Below are 14,647 nucleotides of genomic sequence, written 5' to 3'. Positions count from 1 at the left end.
GCTTCAACCATGTAATGGGAGCAAAGAGAGGACACACTGAATAGTGGGGGATAGATTACTTATCCCTACCTTCCACCAATTGCCTTACTTGAAGGACTTTTCCTGCTTGGGACAATTTTAAACATACACAGGCATTGCCTCTTAAGGAGGACTTCAGACAGTTTGCCCGGTCAAATAACAGACCGGGTCTCCAGACTACATGAAGAAGAAAGGTTTATACCTCAAAGCAATTGCTGAATAGCAAAGCAAGCAAGTTCAAAGAACTTAAGCAACTAAAGTACCTGAAAAAGTCAAACTTATTAGTAAACAAGTCAACAGTTCAAACCAAAAGAAATGGATAAACAACAGTCAACCATAAACAGAGGTGCCAAGGCACAAAGCCAAACTCATATGAGTCACACCTACAAAACAAGGGTTAGCATAATATATATAATCCAACTCAATCAGATTTGAATGATCTTTGGGGCATTGGTGCTTAACCTGAAACAATAGCTCAATTGTAAGCTTAAAAGACCACTAGGACTAGCCTAGGGTCAAAGATGAAGGAAAAAAGTCAAACAGCAAAGAAAAGTCAACCCAATTCATGTTCAAACATTTAAGAAGCAATCTCAATTGGATTCACAATCAAATCATGCATCAATGTCATTTCATAAACAAAAGAGTGCAAAGCATGGCAATAAGAAGCACAAATAAGTCAACAGAATGACTTGCATCAAAAGTCAACTCAAACATTCTCAAAAATTATCAAATAAATCACACTCAATCCTAACATCTAGCATGGCAAGCATGTCAAATTTCATGGCATTTGGATGAGAGGAAGGCAGTCAATTAAAATCATGAAGTCAACATAATTTCAAGTAAGCACAATGAAGGTCAACAAACATGGGTCAACTTCAAAAAATCATATCAAATTGAAAACAGAATAGAAATGAATGAGATTCTCACCAATGTAAAGCTCAAGATGTCTAGTTATCACATATGAAATTTCATGAGCATACAATAAGATTTGAGAATTTCCCAAGGGATTTGGCATCATGTAGCACAAAAAGTCAACATTTGACTAGGCAGGGAAGAAAATTCACAATCAAATGGAAAACAGCAAGATTAAATCCCAGAAAATTCATACACAAACTAGACATGTAAGAGATCATTCATACAAAATTTGGGGTCATTTGGAGGCCAGGAAGCATGTGAACAAAAAATCAAGAAGTTGCATAACATTGGTGTGACACAAATTGTCACACCCTACTTCAGAAAATCATAACTCACACACCACAAATGATAAATGCACAAACTTTACATCAAAACAAAGGTGAATGAGTCTAGTTTATGCTCAAAAAAATTCAGGGCCAATGGATACAGCATCATTATTTCACAAAAGAAATGGCAAGAGGTATCAATTTTTGTCACATTTCACAAACCCTAGAGCCAATTAATATCCAGCCAAGCAAAAAATTAATAAAATTCATGATAAAATAGAGGACATGCTTGTGAAGATGATGCAAAAATTCTCATGATTTTTGGGTGAAATTTGAGAGAGAAATGAATTGTTGAAGTTGGGTGAATAATTGAAGCAACATGAACAAAATAACATGAAAAGGTTGGTCAAAGCAAAGTCAGCGTGGCAATTGTGTAAATACCCGCCTCACTAATTGAAGCTGTGCGTTTTGGGGGGAGGGAACGAAATGTTCCCATTGGTCCAAACCCAATGGAACAGTAGCACGGCCAATGAACTCAAATGTTCTGGGTTTAAGAAAAACCCTAGGGTTTTAGCAGCATGGTTCATCAATCATCATCAAAAAACATCATCCATCGACACTCAAGCAGCATGGCAGCGAGACAACAAATATCATGCAACAACAGACAACCAATAAACCCAAACACAATTCATGTAACTTTGCTGGAAAACCAATTAGGGTTCATCATAACAGAAGCATATGTTCATCACCTTCATGTAACTCAAAAATTCAACATGCCCAGAATTGAAAAACGAGCATAGCAATAGCATCAGCACACATCAAGCATCACAAATATGGTGTTCATTTCCATTAAAACAACCTAAACAAACCAAATCGAAGGAAAACATATTTATGTGCACAAGATAAAATCCAGATTTCTCATGATATAGTTAACCATTTTGGATGATACAAGTTGCATTCAAACCAGCATTCGAAGACTTACTTAACACATAGCATGGATTGGAGAATGAAGATAGTCGAAAACTTACTTATTTTGAAGAAAAAATGAGATGCAGTGTTTGTTTTGGTGTTGCAGCCCGATACAGATGTTCACAATGGTGTATAATGATGGATGCTTGATGTAAGTAAGCTCAAGAATGCTTGGAAGCTTCCACAACTCGAATTGCCATTAACGGATGCTTGCAAAAACAGAGCTCAATATGATCTTCCAGTTGGAGTTTAATGCTTGCCAACAACTCACAAAGGTGGTCAGGTCATGGAACAATCAGAGCTAGCTCGAGGGTTTGAAGCTTTTGCTCAGAAATCACCTTTGGCCAAAAATGCAATTGAAAGAAAAGAGAGAATTTGGTCGTGGAGGCTGTAGCTAGTTTTGTCTCTAGGGTTGTGAAAATGAGCAGAAAAGTGTTTATAAAGGTCTGTTTAAGGTTGGTTTAGGGAATGGTAAGCTTGCTTAACTTAATGAAATGCAAAATGCCAATTGCTAAGTTTGGAAAAAATGAACATGGAGGTGCAAAATCCTGCCACGAAATGGGCCTCAAACAGGCTGCACATGGTCTTCACAATTGCTGTTTTTGGTCTGTACATCAATTGCCAAGTTTGTTTTGCTTATGTGAAGCTATTTGCCAAATTTACTAATTATGAGCATTGCATATGGAGGGTGTATGTTTGTGGTCGAATGGGCCTTAAAACAGGCTGCTAGCAGACCATCCAATGCTGTTTGAACTCTGCTCATGAATTGCTCACTTGGTTTTGGTTTATGTGAAGCCAATTGCACAATTTGCCACTTTTGCATTTTGGTCCAAAAGGGTGGTGTAATGGTGGTATGTGCATGAATTTAAGCTTGGAGCAAGTTTCAAAAATGATTCTAAACATTTCCCAATTGGCCAAAGTGAGAAAAAGTCAAAGAATCAAAAAGTCAACTATGAGTCAAACTTGGTTTTTAAATGAAATAGGTCCAAAAATGCCATTTTGATTGGCAAGGTTTTGATGAATGAAATTTATATTTTTGGAAAGAGGAGGAAAAATGTGGTTTGTAGGAAAAAACCCCACCAAATTTGGCCTTATGGTTCATGAGTTATGGCCCTTTGAAGTTCACAAATTTTTGAATTTGAATTGATCATATCTTGACAACCATACATGGGATTTGAGTGTTCTTGGACTTTTTGAAAATGGGAGAACAAAATCTTCAACTTTCATGTTGGGAAAAAATTCATTTGAAGCTTGTATCATGATGTAAGTTTAAGATCAAGAAGTTTCCATTTTTGACAGTTGAAATTACAGGTCCACTTTCTATTTCTGGAAATTTTCTATTTGACTTCAAATTCTTCACTGTGGATGTTTGACATGATATATGAGGCTTATACAAGCATGAATGAACTCCTTCAGATCAATTCTATCCATCAAAACACTGATTAAATCAACAGTTGACCAAGTTTGACTTTTCTAGGGTTTTGGATGACTGAAGCATTTCTGATGAATTCCAAACCCTAATTCCTTGAGAACTTGACTTCAAATGATGTCCCAAGATATATGAGCTCTTGATTATTGATCATGGTGCCCAAATTCTGCAAGAATGGCCACCATCCATTGCTTTAACTGACTGTTGACTGTCTTTGACCTAATTGCTGATGATTGCTTCAACTGCAAGCAACAAGGTTAAACTGACAATATTTTTGTACTTTTGGTTAGTAAACATATGAAAGGCAAAGATATACAAAGGCACAACATGCTTGGTGATCAAGAATCAACCCACAAGGCAAACTATCCACTAGGAGGGGACTAGGGCATGCAGTGATCCTTGAGGCCATGATATGAATGATATGAGCCATGAGGGATCTTAGGGCCAAAATTGGGGTCTTACACCCAGCAGTCTGTTTTGAAGTACTGCTATCCCCGGCGTGGTCGTGAACGTTTGTCCCCGGCAGGGTTGTGGATGTCTATCCCCAGTGTGGCTTGGTATATTATTTCCTCAGCAGAGTGGTGTGGGCCTTTCCCCGACAGGGTTGTGTATGCTTATCCCCATCAGGGTTGTGAAGGTTTTCCCCAGCAAGTTCCCCGAGTGGATCAGGTTCGGTGAAAATTATCTCCAGCAGAGTTTATCCTACCTGTGGATTGGATGGGTCGTCCCCAGTAAAGCCGCGTATCCCTAGCAGAGTCCCCGAGTGGATTGGAATCCTTTCCCCAGCAGCAATGTTATTCTCCAGCATGAGTGAGAAGTCAGTGCTACTCCCCGCAGAGCATTCCTCAGACGGAGTATCCCCACAGAGTTGGAGTATCTAGTCAGTTGCTCCCCAGCAGAAGTTCTCATCATTTTGCATCTTGCATGTAGTGATCATTGCATCCTCAAATCGCGTAGCATTTCCATTCAATATGGAGCATTACGCCATCGAAAAATTCAAACATATGCATTCATGTGTTAAACCTAATCAGACCATATCCCCAGCAGAGGCGGATCATAGTTCAACATCTGTACGGCACGTTTGCTACAGTTGCTCCTGACAGCATTCAGGATTGATAACTCCTCAGAGAGGTTTATTCCCTCACCCGTCCGTGGAAGAAAAGCTTGATTCTCCCCAGTGAAATCCCCAACAAGTGTTTAGCCTTGCCTTGACATATCGAAGATGTCGTTCTTGTGATACCGGTAAGTGTCATGTTTGCACCCTTGTGTGTCCCTTTCTTTGGTGTCGATAAACACCATTCTTTTGGTGTCGGTAAACATCGAGTCCTATTCCAGTCATCGGTCAATGTCTGGTCTCTTTTGTTTGATGTCGGTAAACATCATCTTTCGATGTGCGTAACATCTGTCCTTTCCCCAGGAGTCACCTCTCCGTTGGTGTCGATAAACGTTGAGTTTTTCCCATTCATCCGTTGACGTCTAGTTGTATCTTCCCCACAGTTCATCCGTTGATGTCTGTTCACCTCTCCGTTGGTGTCGATAAACGCTGAGTTTTTCCTATTCGTCCGTTGACGTCTAGTTGTGTCTATCCCCCACAGGTCATCCGTTGATGTTTGTTCACCTCTCCGTTGGTGTCGATAAACGTTGAGTTTTTGCCTGGTCGTCCGTTGACGTCTGGTTGCACATCCTATTCCCCAGTCATTCGTTAATGTCTGGTAATTTTTGTTTGATGTCAGCAAACATCATCTTTCGATGTCGGTAAACGTCGAGTCTTTATCCCAGTCATCGGTAAATGTCTGGTTGTTCCCCAGCCAGAGATCCCCAGTAGAGTCGTCGGTAAACGTCCTATCTGGTTTCCGGTTGCAAGTATTTGTTTTCCTTCCCCAGTATAGTGGTCACCTCTCCGTTGGTGTCGATAAACGTCGAGCTTCTTCCGTTCGTCTGTTGACGTCTGGTCGAGTCTTCCCATTCATCCGTTGATGTCTGGTCACCTCTCCATTGGTGTCGATAAATGTCGAGCTTCTCCCGTTCGTCCGTTGACGTCTGGTCGAGTCTTCCCAGTCATTCGTTAATGTCTGGTCACCTCTCCGTTGGTGTCGATAAACGTCGAGCTTCTCCCGTTCGTCCGTTGACGTCTGGTCGAGTCTTCCCATTCATCCGTTGATGTCTGGTCACCTCTCCGTTGGTGTCGATAAACGTCGAGCTTCTCCCGTTCGTCCGTTGACGTCTGGTCAAGTCTTCCCATTCATCCGTTGATGTCTAGTCACCTCTCCGTTGGTGTCGATAAACGTCGAGCTTCTCCCGTTCGTCCGTTGACGTTTGGTCGAGTCTTCCCAGTCATTCGTTAATGTCTGGTCACCTCTCCGTTGGTGTCGATAAATGTTGAGTTTTTCCCATTCGTCCGTTGACGTTTGGTTGTACTTTTCCTTTGATAAAAAATCAAAATCCCCAGTAGTGTCGTCAGTAAACGTCTTGTCTGGTTGCTGTTGCAGATATCCTGTATCATATCCCGCAGAGTGCAAATTTCTACGGTTCTTTGGTATTCAATCCCTGTTTACCCTGAAGGTCTGACAGCCGTTGCTCTCATCCGTTCGGGTTCCCAGTTGATTGAATAGGGGCAGCTGTAGCACCTCAAATTTGCACCTCCCATTTGTATATACATTTTCATTTTAGGTCATTAACATTGCATTGTTCATTGCATAGTCCATCAAGTCATCAGGCAAGACTGGTTAGAAGATTCAACTGTGCAAGGCAACAAGAGAATTTTCCATGAGATCAAAGCCCTAGGGTTGGCACAATGAGTTCATGTGACCCAGGGATCATTTTGAAGTGATTTGGCCAAGTGTTGAAAGCTCAAGGCTCATCAGTCCATGTGCAATTCATCTAAAACCCTAAAAAGTCAACAGAAGTCAACTGTCAGTGCAACTGTGGATTTGAAGGTGGGAGATGGTTAGAGATGCCTCATTCATGTGATAACAAGTATCATTTGACATTTCAAACATCAACATTGAAGAATTTGAGGTCAGATCAAAACTTTCCCAAAATAGCAAGTGACCTATAATTTGAACTTTCCAAAAATGGAAAGGTTTTGGACCAACTTCAACTTCAGATTACATCATCAAAAAAGCTTCAAATGAAACTTTGTTCAACATGAAAGTTGAAGATCTTTCTCTCCCATTTCCAAAATGTCCAAGATCATGGATTTCTAACGTGTGGTTGAGGATATATGATCAAATCATTGCCAAATATGCATGAGACTTCAAATGGCCATATCTTTTGATTCAAAGCTCCAAAATGAGTGGTTCTTTTTGCAATATTCTCCTTTTGACTTCTAATTTTCAAATCATGCATCACATTATATAAAATCTCATCATATAATCACTTGCATATCCATGCCTTTTTTGGAGGGAAACTGCAAAATTAAAAAATGGTGCATTGTATGGATTTTCCACCATTGCCATTGTGTTTAAAAGATCATTTTAAGTGACTTTGATGAAGGGTGTGGTACTGTTCATGTGTAATTACTACATGCACCATGCAAATTTTGATTTTTGCAAAACACCTTAGTTTCATTAACCAAATTAAACATGGATTAGCAAGGTGATTAGTAAAGCATATATATACTCTAACCCTAGCAAAAAATTGGAGGTTAATCATTTTTCACATTTTCTAGATCCAAATTTCTCTCTCACTTCAAATTTTTCTCTCATTCATAACTCAATTTTTTTTGAAAGAACCTTGCAATTTTACTTCATATACTTGTTTTCTAGCTTTGATTCTGTGCGGATCAAGTGTTGAATTGGTGAATTCGTGCAAGAATCAAGTGGTGGAAGTTCATGAAGATGACAATGGAGTTTCTGTTTTGAGCTAGATCTACACGTGTGCAAGCTTCCTTTTCTTCACCAAACATCATTTCAAGCATTGTAGAGTGGATTTGGATACTTACAAGCTGTGGATCATGCAAAATCAAGAACTGCTCTTCAAGAGGTTCAGTTTTCGAATCTCTTAATTCTTAAATTCATGTATATATTCTGGTAGATCTTGTTCTCCTGGTGATTCTGATCTAAATTTCGTGTGATTTGATGCATTATTAAGAGAGATATGCTTAATTGAAGTCTTGAATGTTAATTTGATTTTGCTTCGTTTTGCATGAATCATGATGAATTAACATGAAATATTGCTTGATCTATAACCTACATGTCATGAGGATTTGTTTGATGTATTTGTTTTTGAGTTCTGAAAAAATTCTGGAAAAACGTTGAAGCTCGCGCACTGTTCATCTTCTTCTTCATGAAGAAGATGAAGATCTTCAGCTATGCATCGACCATACAGCAATGTTGCGTCGACCGCTCGACAGCTTTGAGTCGACCGTAGCTGGTCTTGCGCTGACCCGAGGTTCTGGCTGTGTTTTTTTGAGTCGACCATAGCTGTCCTTGCGTCGACCCCTCTCTGGTTAGGGTTTTGTGCTGGCGCGCTCAATTTGAATTTGTACAGGGTTCGATCCCTGCTGAGCGCTGGTTGTCAAAATTCATTTCATATTTTCATCCTTTCCCTCCATATGCCAAGCTATGTGTTTTCTTTCATTTTTATTAATTTCTCCAACTTCATAAAATCATAATAAATTGAAAAATGCATCAATTCACCTCCAATTTTTTGCTACTTGCTCCTCTTTTTGTCTATTATTTTATGATCATAATTTCCAAATTTGTGCATGGCTGAATAATTTTTGGTGCTAGGGTACTTGAACATGTATGCTTGCTTGACCTTGCTTTGCCATATCATTTGTGAAATTCTGGTCTTCGATCCAATGCTCATGAAATTTTGCATGCTATAACTAGACACTTTGCCTGACATTTTGGTGTTGATTTGGAATTTTTATCAATTACCATTGCTGTTTTATGAATGTGCTAAGTATGGTGTGACAATTTGTGTCACACCTTGTGATGTTCAACTTGATTGATGAGTTTGCCATGCCAAATGATATCCATTTTCCTTAATTTTTTGTATGATGCCTAGTATGGATGTTGTGACTGAGCATGATTTTTGTTGGGATTTTTGGGATCATTTCTGATTTAATTGAGATTTTTCCTTCTGGATGGTCACATTTGAGCTTTAAAATTGCTTTGAACTTCATTTGATTGTGAAATGCTTGTTCCTTATCCAATGAATGTGAAATTTTGCACACTATTTCTAGACATGTTGAATGTTGTTTTGGCTTTGGTTTGAGGTTTTTACCATGATACGTCTCTGTTTTATGCCTATGCTAAGTTGGTGTGACAATTTGTGTCACACATGTGCTTGTTGTGTTTGTCTTGACTTATGCTATGTGATTACCATGCCTAATGATGTCCAATACCTCTAATTTTTTGTGTGATGATCATGTTGTATGTCCTGTTTACTCATGAATTTTTCCAAGATTATTTGAATTATTTTGGATTTAATGTGCATTTGTTTCTTCTGATGTCACAATGTGGTCACAATTTGCATACCTTACCATGTTTGATTCATGAAATGAATTTGGTTAATGATATTGATATGGGACCTTTTGGACTGTGTTCTTGATTGATTGAAGTTGATTCATGTTAAATTTCATGTTCTGTTTTGACTGTTTGACCTGCTTTTGACCCTAGGCTTTGACCTAGTGGTTTGGACTCACTGTTTGGATTATGGATTTCAGGTTAAGAAGCACATTGCCATGATTGAAGTGGTTCACTCATTTGGATTGATTAATTGGTTGATGTTGGCTAACCTTATGTTGTTTTGTAGGTTGATGCCAAGTTGTTTGTGTTGTGCCTATTGGCTTGTGCCTTGCACACTGTTGCATTGCTTGTCTGTCTGATTGTATGGATGACTGTTGTCTGTTTGTTTGACTTGTAAACTGATTGGTTTAGATTTTTTTCAGGTGCCTAAGTTGCTTTGAGTTCTTTTGAACTTGCTTTTGCTTTGCTTGGTTGCTTAACCATTTAGGTATAACTCTTCTGACTTCATGTAGTCTGGAAGACCTGTCCTGTTATGTGGGCAGGCACCTGTCTGAAGCCCTCCTTAAGAGGCAATGCTTGTGGATGTTTACTTTTGTGCCAAGCAGGAAAAGACCTCTTTAGAGGCAATTGGCAGATAAAAGAGATGTGTAATCCATCTCCTGCTACTCAGTGTGTCATCCACTTTGCTCACACCATGTGTTGATGCATTGTGGATATTAACCCAAGATCTTTGTTGTGTCAGTCATATGTGGAGAAGAGTTCCTACTTTCTGAACTCCCACACCTTCTATTTGAGTCAAGCTCTCCCAGGCCAGGGATAAGAGCTGTGAGGTCTTACCCTCACTTCCCATTTCATCTGCTTCACCCTAACTCTCAATGTTAGGGTTAAGAGCTAATTACACCCGATTCCAGTTGGCTTGTGTTTCACAGCCTAACCTTGTATGAGCCCAATTGATTGCATATAGTGTGTATGATTGTTTATTGTGCTTGTGTATTGGCCTGTGCTGTTTAGGATAGCTTGCTCCCTGTGCAAGTTAGATAGAAACCTCAACCTAGGACCATGGTGAATTTACATGATAGTTATTAGGCTCGAGTCAGTCTCCCTTCTAGTTTGTCATTTCCCAGTCTCTGGTTAGGTTAGAAGTTCTTTCCCTGCGTAGGGGAACTACGTCGCCCTGATCCTCATACCAGATGAGGTACGTAGGCAGGAGATGAGCTGATCTCTCCGGGCGCCTTTTCTTCTTTTTCAACCCTTTGTGTTGTGTTGGAGTCTGACATAAGTCCAACGATTGGCAGTTGGTTTCCTGTGTCTTGTTTGCTTGTTGGAGTCTGACGTAAGCCCAGTGATTGGCAGTTGGTTTCCTGTGTGTGTTTGTTGGTTCGGATTCTGATGTAAGTCCAGCGATTGGCATTCGGTTTCCATGTTTTCCTGTTTGTGTTTTGTTTGGCGTGCGTTAGCCGAGCTACGAGTGCTCTGATTCTTCTCCGGTCAGAGAAGATACGTATGCATAGGATGCGACATCCTAGCGAGCACGTTTCCCCTGTCCCGAACTACGTCGACTCTGATGTCTGTGCCTGACAGACTATGTAGGCCCAGGATGCGATATCCTGCCGAGTTAGTTTCTCTTGTTTCTCTGTGTTTCCTTTCAGCCTTGTGTGATGTTTGTGATCAGTTTTTAGCAACCTTCTTTCTATTCTTTCTGAGCGTGGATCCCGTCGAGTACGACGGATGCGTAGGGGTGCTAATACCTTCCCTTCGCATAACCGACTCCCGATCCCATCTTTCTCTGGTCGCGAGACCATGTCTTTTCCAGGTTTACTTCGAGCGTTTCCTTTCCCTCTTTTGGGATAAATAACGCACGGTGGCGGCTCTGTTGTTTCGTTTTCCCGCCGGTTTTTCGCGTAATGCGATAATGGGGATCCATATATAGTGTTTTGAACCAATGTAGACCATTGTTGGATTGATCTCTTTACATTGAGGGTCTCAAACCCTAGTTGTGAGATTGATAGGGCACAAATGGATGTACACACTACCTACAAAAGAAACAAAGATATACATAGACATATTTTTGGTATTTTGGTTAGTAAACAAAAGAAAATAAAGTATGATACAATAAAATGTGTTTGGTGATCTCTCCCAATATAAACCCAATGAATGAGGGGTAAGGAGGATGCCAAGGTGTGATCCCAAAGTCAATCCAAATGATGAGATAGCATGATGGATCTTAGGGTCAAAATTAGGGTCTTACAACTGCCCCTATTTAAGGACATTCTATTTGAGGACGTGAAGGTTAAAATCTTCATATCAACTCAGCATAATGGACTTAAATAACAACATCTAGAAACAAATTTTGGTCCCTTAGAGACCTCATAATGCATATGTTATAAATGCAAAAATAATATTTGTGGGGAATATGTGGCCACAAAGGAAAAGAATCCGGAGAGATCAAAAGTTCGCATGAGCGAAATGTATTCCATAAGAAAAACTCATTGGGGAGACAAAGACTCTGGGGATAAAAGCTATGTGTAGGCCAGACTACGACTTGAACTATTGGAGATACGAGGGATTTTCCATGAAAATTAATCAATGGAAAGACTCAGACTGGGGAGAAAGGAAATCTGCATGTATTGGGATAATACAAATACAACAAGAAACACCCGTTGGGGAAGTACATAAATCAGAACAAAGATGAGATACTCACGCAAAAATGGGATTCAACTTCTCAAAGAAATACGAAAACAAACTCAATTGGGGTAGAAAAACTTCAACGCAGGAGTAAAAAAGATATATTATCTACTACCGGTTACTGGGTAAGAAGATAATATACTCGGACAGAGGGACATCCATTACCGGTTATGGTAAACATATCAAGGATGACTCACTAAGAAAAATGAGGCATATTCATTATCGATTACTGGGTAAGAATGACCTACTGGGGAAAATATATCAAATAGGAATTACAACTACCTGTTACTGGGAAGAAGACCAAAGAGAGTATCCGTCACTGGTTAAAATGAACATATCAAGGATAAACTCACATGAAGAATATCTGTCACCTGTTAAAGTGAACATATCAAGGATAAACTGCTGAGAAAATAGGGTTTACAACTATCTGTGGGGATAGAAGACCAAGGAAAGATAAAATCCGTCACTAGTTAAAATGAACATATCAAGGATAAACTTTGAGGGAAAAATAGGATTTATATATACCATTTACTGGGTAGAATACCGCAAATGGGAATTACAACTACCGGTACTAGGTCGAATACCAAAGAGGGAAAATATTTGTCATCAGTTAAGATGAACATATCAAGGATAAACTTGCCGAGGAAACGAAAATGAATATGCTGGATACGAATAATGAATTAAATTACCTTTTACCGGTTACTGGGTAAATTAACACAGGTAAAGTACTCAATACCAAGAAGAATATTACCAGTTACTGGGTAATAAACTCTCGGGGACAAAAATATCTATCTAGGTAAGAACTAGAAATAAACGGTCAAACAAGACTCAACCTAATGAGGATAATACTCAAGGGGAGTGGTTCCATCCAAATAATGAATTGGGGAGGAAACTGAAATAATAATCATCCACGAGGAAATAACTCAGTGGGGAAAGGAGAAAAGATAAACTTTTTCTGCTTAAGGGGCTGACACTCTACAATTGAAGGAGGACAGACATACCAAATCTTCATGGGGAGATAATATCACCAAGGCAGGGGATCAGAAGAACAATCAATGCGATGAAGTGAACAATGAAATATTTAATGTTGTGTTTTATGCATGCATATGCATGAGTATGTATATGTCTATGCTGGAAACCGAGCATAAATGATACAAATAACAAAGATCCGGTTCATTATAACTAGATGTTTGGCTAATCTTAACAAGAAGGGAGCACCAACTGGAGAACCTACTAGGGATGAAAATAAATCATAACGGATATAAAATCCTAGCTGCAAGAAGAATTCAACTCTGGTTGGGGAAGGACACGGAGAATCATGCATCCAAACCAAAATGCTAAGGGTAAAAAGGGATCTGTTGAGGATCCTAACAAGTCAATGCTGCTATAAGACCCCAATTTTGACCCTAAGATCCCTCATGATATCTCATAATGTGCATTGACTTTGGGATTACACCTTGGCATCCTCCTTACCCCTCAATCATTTGGTTTGCATTGGGAGAGATCACCAAGCACATTTGATTGTATCATACTTTGTTTTTCTTTGTTTACTGATCAGAAAAATAGCAAGTGTACTATTTTGCCCGTTATAGTAATAAAGGGGAAATTCCCCGAATGTCGATCTCAAGGACTGCAAGTCAATATAGAGTTCAAATTATCATTCAATTAAACAAAAACTATGGTTGGGGTTTTTAGATTCAAATATAAAAATAGAGGCAAAAGAAAATAATATTGTAAAAATAAGGGTTTACAAGGTATGAGGAACAATGCCAAGGAAGATGTATGATTTGTCCCTGTAACAACTCTGAGTTACTATTGCATAAACAAATATCAATTACTATCAGTTCTCAAGGGTATTTTATCCCAAGTCCTCGATGAGAAAACCTTGAATCATTCTACCTTAATTTCTATGTCCATAGGAAATTAGGATGGGGTTAAGCTTTATTATATCAAGAATGCTCTGATTCATACAGGGTATTCCCAGTCCTAGGTGATATCTACTGCAGAGTAATCTTACGAAAACCTTACCAATGGCGGTTCAGCCTAATTGATAACCACACAATAATCTCGATTGGTTCGAAAGAAAAAGCATTAAACACATCAAAAGATTACCGTAAACATAATATTATAAATGCAATCATAAACTCATCTCCAAAACATCCATGCAGCTCAAGCCCGGTGAAAAGCCCAATAACAAGAAAAATTTGCGCCTAGGTTGACACGGCCCGTGTCAGCTGACACGGGCGGCCGTGTCGGCTCACTATCCAGCCTGACACGCCTAAGATGCTGCAACACGACCTTCAGCTGACCTGACACGGGCTGTGTCAAGCTTCTGTCTTTGGTTCATACTGACTTGTTCTGCCTTCTGCCTGACATGGCCCGTGTCAGGTGACACGGGTGGCCGTGTCAGGCCTTCTGTATTGAGTCTTTTCCTTACCTTGCTTGCCGAAACTCCTTACTGTCTTGCCTCGAATCCCTAAGAACTTCTACCTGGACTTGGAGGACAAAAATACAGACAACCCACGCATAAAATCGCGAAAACATAAAATAAAAATAAAAATTAATAAAAATGCTAAAATAACTTACGACAATGAAAATTGACTTTAAAGGTACCATAATGCATGCACAGTGTCTCAAAATCCATGATTTCTTTTCGGCCAAGCAACAAAAACATAATGAAAATGGTGACCGATCACAACCCCAAACTTAGCTCATTTCTTGTTCTCAAGTAATGTCCTAGACGACTGAGTGTGTCACTTCCCAAAATTTGCATTCTTACCCTGATACTGTTGAGATCTTTCGCCAACACCTTCACTCTCCCTTTTATAGTTCCTGCTTTTCCTCGTGAGTTTTCCGCCGCACTTCCACATCGAGGTACCGTTTCACCT

Source organism: Lathyrus oleraceus, chromosome 7, assembly GCF_024323335.1.
Source record: "Lathyrus oleraceus cultivar Zhongwan6 chromosome 7, CAAS_Psat_ZW6_1.0, whole genome shotgun sequence".
In the NCBI taxonomy this organism is placed as follows: domain Eukaryota; kingdom Viridiplantae; phylum Streptophyta; class Magnoliopsida; order Fabales; family Fabaceae; genus Lathyrus; species Lathyrus oleraceus.
The sequence above is the reverse complement of the archived record's forward strand: the minus strand, read 5'-3'. Positions refer to the sequence as shown.